At 35.6% G+C, this 7,536-nt stretch overlaps 1 protein-coding gene and 1 long non-coding RNA gene across 4 annotated transcripts in view; one reads left to right on the top strand and one right to left on the bottom strand.

Annotated features, from left to right (window-relative positions):
* The window catches only part of LOC118749018 (zinc finger protein 829-like), a 71,499-nt gene that overhangs the window by 19,000 nt on the left and 44,963 nt on the right, over positions 1 to 7,536 (top strand). The window lies entirely within an intron of this gene.
* LOC118749022 lies at positions 3,512 to 4,250 on the bottom strand. Its single transcript, XR_004994130.1, has 3 exons — positions 4,092 to 4,250; positions 3,681 to 4,025; positions 3,512 to 3,616 (listed from the first exon to the last, which is right to left on the bottom strand). It is a non-coding gene; the product is annotated as an uncharacterized LOC118749022 (long non-coding RNA).

Genomic DNA, 7,536 nt, shown 5'->3' with positions numbered 1-7,536 from the left:
GCGAGCGGCAAGTTCCAGAAGCTCCATGGCAAGTTGGAGAACACCAAAAAGTGGGCAGAGATGGCAGATAAATTAAATTCTCTTGGGGGGGCTGCCAAATCTGTGGAGCAATGGCAAAATGTAAGTATAAGTGATGAAGTACGGGCATTTCCGGAAATGCATTACTGCAAAACATCGCACCTCTGATTCCAAAAATATGTTTGCTGAAATCAGACATTATTATATACTTAAGTATAAGGAGAGGTGCTTTGCAGTAAGGCATTTCCGAAAACGGCCTACACCAAAGAATAGTAAAGTATGAAAGTGTGTTTCTATTTTGCAAAAGGTCTGGCGCGACCTAAAAAGTCGAACATCGACGCGAGTTCGTGATCGTAAGAGAGAGCAAGCATTGACGGGGAATATACCGCTTCAACAGCCTCCCTTGAACGAATTGGAGAAGCGGGTAATAGCTCTAGTGGGAAGCAGCTATATGGAGGGGCAACCGGATGTCCAGGAGAATATTCCCATGGAAGAGGTAAGTTGAATTGTACCGTATTAAAAGCCCATGCCAACATGTTAATCATATTGCAATATTCATTATGCTATTTTTAGGAACTGCAATTAACATTGGGGGCGGCGGATGAAAATTTCCGCTTAGTCATGGAGGAAGACACCATGGTAATTCCTCCACTAACGGTGTCGGATCGCGAGTCGGAAATTCGGTGCGAAACTCCGAAAACGCCGAGGCAAACACCGCGCAGAACCGCTAAGCGGAAACGTGCGGAAGAATCGCCAACAAAGGCGAAATTTTAAGAATTGCCGAGGCACAGGCCGAATCAGAAAAGGTAATTTTTTCAATACTGTATTTGTATTGAATTATTAATAAAACTTTTATTTTCTTAGAGGCTTGCTGAAAGTGCTGCAACCAACGCGGAGGCCAACCGCTCCAATGCTGAGGCAATAAGCAGAATGGCTGCTGCCACAGAGCGAATGGCTACCGTAACTGCAACAATGGCAGAGGCCTTCACGGTGTTGGCGGAGGGGGTGAAAGCTTGTGCGCATGCTTTCGCCCAGTTTACTAATTCACTGGGCCCTCCCCAATAGATGTAAATTGTTTGTGTATATACTTTTCTTTTTCTTTTTTAAGGTTCATTAATTTTTTGTTAAAGTTAAGCTCCTTAGCTAACAAAACCAATATAAGTCCAAATTTGAGACTTTGTACAAAAATTCCACAAACTGTTCTTCACAATTCCAAGCATTTTAATTTTGATTTCTAGAATAATGCAATTTTATAGCTTATTAAAATCGAGTATAATAAAGTGCAAGTTATTCTATAAATTAAAATTATAATGCTTAAGAGGGGACGAAAAGTTTATGTAATTTCTATAATTTTTGTACAAAGTCTCTAATTTGGACCTATATTGGTTTTGTTAGTTAAGGAGCTTAACTTTAACAAAAAATTTATGAACCTTAAAAAAGCACAGAAAAGTAGTCAAAACTGGTAAAAATTTTGATGTGCTATCTTTTGTCGCGGGCTGTATGTATATACATATTTTTATTAATAATAGGCTAGATTATTATTAACTTATTTGTTGGTGCCTTTTTACTTTTTTGTTTTTCAAATGAATTGTTCTTAGTTGAATCTTGTTTTCTGAATTTGTTTATAGTGATAAGTGTTCGTGCCTTGAGTATACGCATTTTTTTTTTAATATTCGCAATGTTTTTTATGCTATAAATTTTTGCTCAGTTTTTTTTTTCAAAGGATGGCTCATATTTTAACAAATACTATACAAATCTAAGTTTCACACTGTATACATAAATTAGAAGTATTCTGCCAAGTTTTATCCAAATCGCAAGATTTTTAATAAGAATTTCCAAAAAAAAGTATGTATGCATCCCAATTTTATTATAATTTGCAAATTTCAAATGTCTAAAAATTTGGGTTGTTTAATAATTTTTTGCTGTCCTGTGCATTTTTTCCATATAAAGCATTTTCAATCATTTTTTATATGGTAAAAATGCATAGGACAGCAAAAAATTAGTATAAAACAACGCGCATTTTCAGACATTTCAAATTTGCACATTATCATAATAAAATTGGGATGGATACATACTTTTTTTTTGGAAATGCTTATTAAAAATCTTGCCATTTGGATACAACTTGGCAGAATACTTCTAAATTATGTACATATACAGTGTGAAGCTTAGATTTGTATAGCATTTGTTAAAATAGGAGACATTCTTTAAACAAAACAAAAAATTCACAAAAATATATAGCAAGAAAAACATTGCGAATATTAAAAAAAAATATCACCGTATTAATTATTTAATGAATTATTTTATTTTCATTTAGCTTTGGTGGCTATTATTAACTAGTTTAATTTTATTGTACTGATTTTGAAATAAATGAAATGGTAATTTAATAAAAACTTCGTTTTATATATTTAATATGTATAACAGCATTTAATGCATATTTTTATTTACATATATTATTTATTTTATCAAAGAAGAATTAATAAAAAAAGTTAATACTGAGGCTAAATAGTTTGCTTTTATTTTATTAGTTTTCTTACCGGCTACTGAAATTTTCTAGTGAAACTTAAATATGTACTTATAGTTGAATATATGTAATTTGGTTATGATTCAAAACAACAATTTTATTACGTGTGTCAAGTTATCACTATATTTTTCTAAATATAAAAAGTTAAATAAGTTTTTCTTTCCACAACAAACTTACAACAAAAAAGTTACAATTAATGCCGTATTTAACTTTTAAATGAGTTGAAATAATGCATTATATAACAGTTGTGCATGTACATAACAGTTGTGCACAAAATAAAAGGAGTCAAAATATCGCATTCCTATTATTTCGTGGACCACTCTAAATAATATCGGGTAGATATTTCCAATCAATTTATAATGTCGATACCCCAGTTATTTCAATGTCTACATGCATTCAGAGTACATAAAATGGTGAAAAATTTGTTAAGTCATTAAAAATATGTTTGCTTTAAATTTGTAGAAAAACATATCGTCACCTGAAACTCAAAAAGACGTAACAAAAATCATTGTTAAAATGCAAAAAGTCATAACTAATAAAAAATTCAAAATTTACTTTTTGATTTATATAATGGATTTCAACGAGTTACAACTTCCCACATCATTTTATGAAAAAAATAATGAAAATATTAGTCACGCCTTTTTCAATCTCATTTACGATATTGTTACGTCTTTTTGCATTTCAGGTGACGATATGTATTTACTTATTTGGTACTTATTCAATAAGTGTCAGGGTGCCGGTAATGTTGTGGTATGATCCTTCTTTGTTATCAAACTGGTTCTTTAATTGACTTAATGCGCATTTGGCAGCTGTGCACTTCACTGATAGTTACGACCAATACCCCGGAATGAACTACTGTGACCCTTGCACGGCGCCCATCAGCCGTTCGTCGTCATTGAAACGCTTCAAAACGTATTGGAATCGATGTAGTAAAGCAGTAATCGCCAAGCTCCCAGTGAAGACATTCGCTATTAAAAATGCCTGACTAGGCACATAAAACTCCTCTTTGGCATGGTTGTTTTTCGTTGTGATCTTTGTGCTTTCAATGCCGGTATTTAGCCAAATATTCCATGCAATCTACGTACAAGAAATGAATAAGAGATCTAAAAAGGTACTAAACTTCCCGCTAAACACAACTCACCCTGCAAATTCCTCATCTTTGTTTCCGCTGTTTCCTCGTTAGCAAGTGACGCCAATTTGTCTGCATTGTCATGCATAATTTCTTGCAGAGATTTTAGTGCGGCCAGCGAGTCTTCACAATTTTTACTCAAGGCAGCACCATCCACCTTCTCACTGCTTCCCGTACTGGAAAGCGCACGCACATTATCAAGCAACGGAAATAGAACTTGCCAAACGAGCGTCTGTTATGTGGGCTGGTTCAACAAACGACCATGCCAAAAAGAATGCGGCAAAGAGCATTGTGAACCGCACTCGCGGCAGTAACTATGCAATTACCAACTGAAGACACATAGGTATCAGCGGCTCACTGAAATGGTGAAATATGTATACACATTCCTTTGAAAATAGTACCAAACAGAACACGCAATTTTACCTATGGGGATCATTTGCCTTCCAACATTTCTCAGGCAGAGAAGCGAGTATTATGCCAACAGCATTGATGTAGTTTTGTATCTCTTTTTGTGGTATCCATGAATAACCCTTCACAACAGCACCGGCACTCACAAATTCAATTGTTGTTTATTGGTTTAAAGCGAAACCTTCAGACCCTGCAATTCGTACTACTGCTGGAACGCACCTATAATATTTAATAAAGTTGAAATACATGTATATTGACTTACCTGCTTTTCAGTCGATAACGCTGTTATTCGCGATCCTCTTAATTGATTGTCAAGTTGCGACACCAAATTTTCAACCATGCCGGGACTGAGTCTATATAGCCTCCGGAACTCCGTTAACGTTAGTTCGAAAGGGTTATCGATTTCGCGAAGCCTACGCCGGTCAATTCTTGGCACGTTTAATGGCTGCTCATTATCGGTATCATATAAATATGATGCAATGTATGCAAATGCCATTTTTTAACACAATCTTCACAATTTTCTCAATTTAACTTCACAGCAAAATTAGTAAACAACAGCTTAACAAAGAAAAACTAGATGCTGTTAGCTTAACCACAAAAATAATTGTCACCAAACAGCTGACTGCGTTTGTTAACACTAAACAATGACAAATATGGTTAAAGTTGATACACAATCACTTAACCCCAAAAAAAGTTGTTAACTAGAGATAACAACGTGAAATGTGGTTAAAATAAGATTCAGAATCGCACTACAGGTGTCGTACGGTGATGGTACGTTTAAATCTGTCCCTGAGGCATTTATGCAGCTGTATACATTAAACGGTGATGTTGGTGGTAAAAATGTTCCCTTAGTGTACGGTTTGTTGCCCGACAAACGCCAATCGACGTACATGAAGTTTTTACAAGTGATTAAACGCCATGAGCCTTCTTGGGCACCTGAAATTATGATTTGCGATTGTGAGCTCGCTTTTCAAAATGCCGTGGTGAAGGTGTTCCCAAAATGTCAAATTCACGAGTGTTTCTTCCATCTACGTCAATGTTTTTGGAGGAATATCCAATCAAAGAAATTGGTAAATTTGTATAAATCGCCGCGAGATGTACGGGACTTCAAACAGCTCTTGGCTTGGCTTTTATGCCTCTGAATGATGTAGGTGATGCTTTCATCATGAAGCTGACTTATTCTATAAAAAGCACGAAGAACGACTCGAACCCTTTTTGGTTTATTTTGAGGAGTCATTGCTGGGCCATTTGTCGAGAAATGGTCAGCGGAAGAGTGCGGTGTATACAATTAAATTATGGAGTCAATATGACACCACAAATGCTTTGGAAGGATGGCACGGTGCTTTTAACGACAAAGCTGTTGGGGCACATGTGTCATTATGGAGGTTCATTAATTTATTCAAGGAGGAGGTCTGAGCGAAGCCACGCTTGTTTTGGGGGACACTGGTGCAGAAGCTCCAGTGAGGAGGAAGAAGTATCGCGATTATGATGCTCGGCTGAAACGAATTGTGCAGTCGTATGCGGATTCCGATATTCATGCATATTTGAAAAATGTTGCTAATTTAATTGCCGTTTAATGTATTATTGTTGATGATGGTGATTTTTCTGAGTAACTATTCATGCTAATTTTTTATTGTTATTGTTGCATAAATGCTTTGTGTGAATATTGCTATGCAGGAGCCGCTATTAGAAGGTTTTTTTTGGGTTGATTTAGACCGGGGGGATTTTTTTTGGAAATTTTTTTGTGAGAGATGTATGTACTATTGTTGATACTGGCGACATATCTTCGTAGTTGTTGCAGAGAGCCCTTATTGTGGGCTATTTTTCGGGTGATTTTGTCCGGGGGAATATTGTTGCGGGGGATTTAAACTGGGATTTTTTCTGGGGGATTTCGTCCGGGTGATTTTAGGATTAAGTCCTAGAGCCAAGTTCAGTAGCGTCGCACACACGACTTGTACGGAAAACCACTGATTCAGAGGTAAGCAATAACGCATAAAAAATTAGTTTTCTAACTTTAGAACTTTTCAGGCACATGTAATAAAAAATTTGCTGGTTCCACTATTAAAATGAACGTCTTAAAAAAAAAACAATATTTAATTTATTTCATTTTTCCTTTTCTACTGAATAATATGTTACATCATTTTATTTAAATTAAAGTTATTTTAATAAAAAAAACTCGATTACTTACAAATTATAAATTAAGGGCACAATAAACCTAAGGTCGCCGTGCACATCATCTAATAAATCTAATCTAATTATAAATTTAATTAGGAGCATTTTGAAAAACCGCAAAGCCTCCTTTATCTGAGGGAGCTTTCTGGGACTCCGAATTGCTCGTATACGCAAACGTCAAAGCTGTGAAGCTGTGTTTTTTGTGATCTGCTTAAATTTTGTGCTTTATAAAGCTGTTTACGCTTAATAAAGTAAATAAATTTAAAAAAAAGTGTTAATAAACTTCTGGTGCACAATTTAAATATCAAAATTTCCTGTAAATTTGATTAATTTAACTTGATATTCTTAATTGCATGTGCCGAGTATTTTGTTTCATATAATATATTGTTGTTGTACAATTGTTTTTGTTTGTGCACATTGATTTTGCTCTTTTTGGCTTTTTGTCATTTCATCTTTGTCACAGCTGTTTGCGTTGTGTTTATTAGGTGTCAAATATACAGTGCATTTAAAACTGTTCGCTACATAGCTTTCCTATTGATATTTACCAGCTGATTTGTTCTCTGTTTGATACATCGTTTTCAAAACTGTTTTGCGTTTTTGCTTCTAAAACCTAAAAATTAAATTTAATTTTAAACATGTCGTGTATTTATACCAATTGCCACGTTAAAAGCGACTCCTATGTGTCATGCTGGCTCTGTGATGGGATTGCCCATATAAAATGTGCTGGTTTGAGCGGTAGGGTGTTAGACGCTATTAACGACGGAAAGGGTCTTCGTTGGTCTTGTCAAAAATGTAGATCAACCGAAGTTGACTTATTTAAATTCTTTAGGCAGTCCAGAAATGGGTTTTCTGAGATTGGGAAGGATATGTCGGTGCTTGTTGAGAAATTTAAGCATTACGAAAAAATGTTTAGGTCTTTCACATGTGTCGACAACCCTCCACACTCTGAGGATAGCCGAGAAAGTAAAGGTAGACGTGTTATTAGTCCACCTAGAAAGACAGCCACTGAATCTAGTCGCGAAAATCCTCTATCCCAGTCCTTGGAACTTATCAATCTATCTTCTCCATGACCTCAGGCATTGGAGCCCCCGCTATCTAAAGCCATATCCACTAGGTCTACTTCCAAAAATAGTCAAACCGTTGATTTAACAGTATTGCCATCAACATCTGAAGCTGCACTGTCTAACTTAGTTCCTCCGAATAATTCGGAGCCCCGCACATCAGACATCATTACCAAAAAGTTGGTTGTAATTCCTCCGAGAAGATCAATCTTTGTCTCTAGATTTGC

Source organism: Rhagoletis pomonella, unplaced genomic scaffold (assembly GCF_013731165.1).
Source record: "Rhagoletis pomonella isolate Grant_MI unplaced genomic scaffold, Rhpom_1.0 Rhpom_scaffold_00013, whole genome shotgun sequence".
Classification (NCBI taxonomy): domain Eukaryota; kingdom Metazoa; phylum Arthropoda; class Insecta; order Diptera; family Tephritidae; genus Rhagoletis; species Rhagoletis pomonella.
The sequence above is the reverse complement of the archived record's forward strand: the minus strand, read 5'-3'. Positions and strand labels throughout refer to the sequence as shown.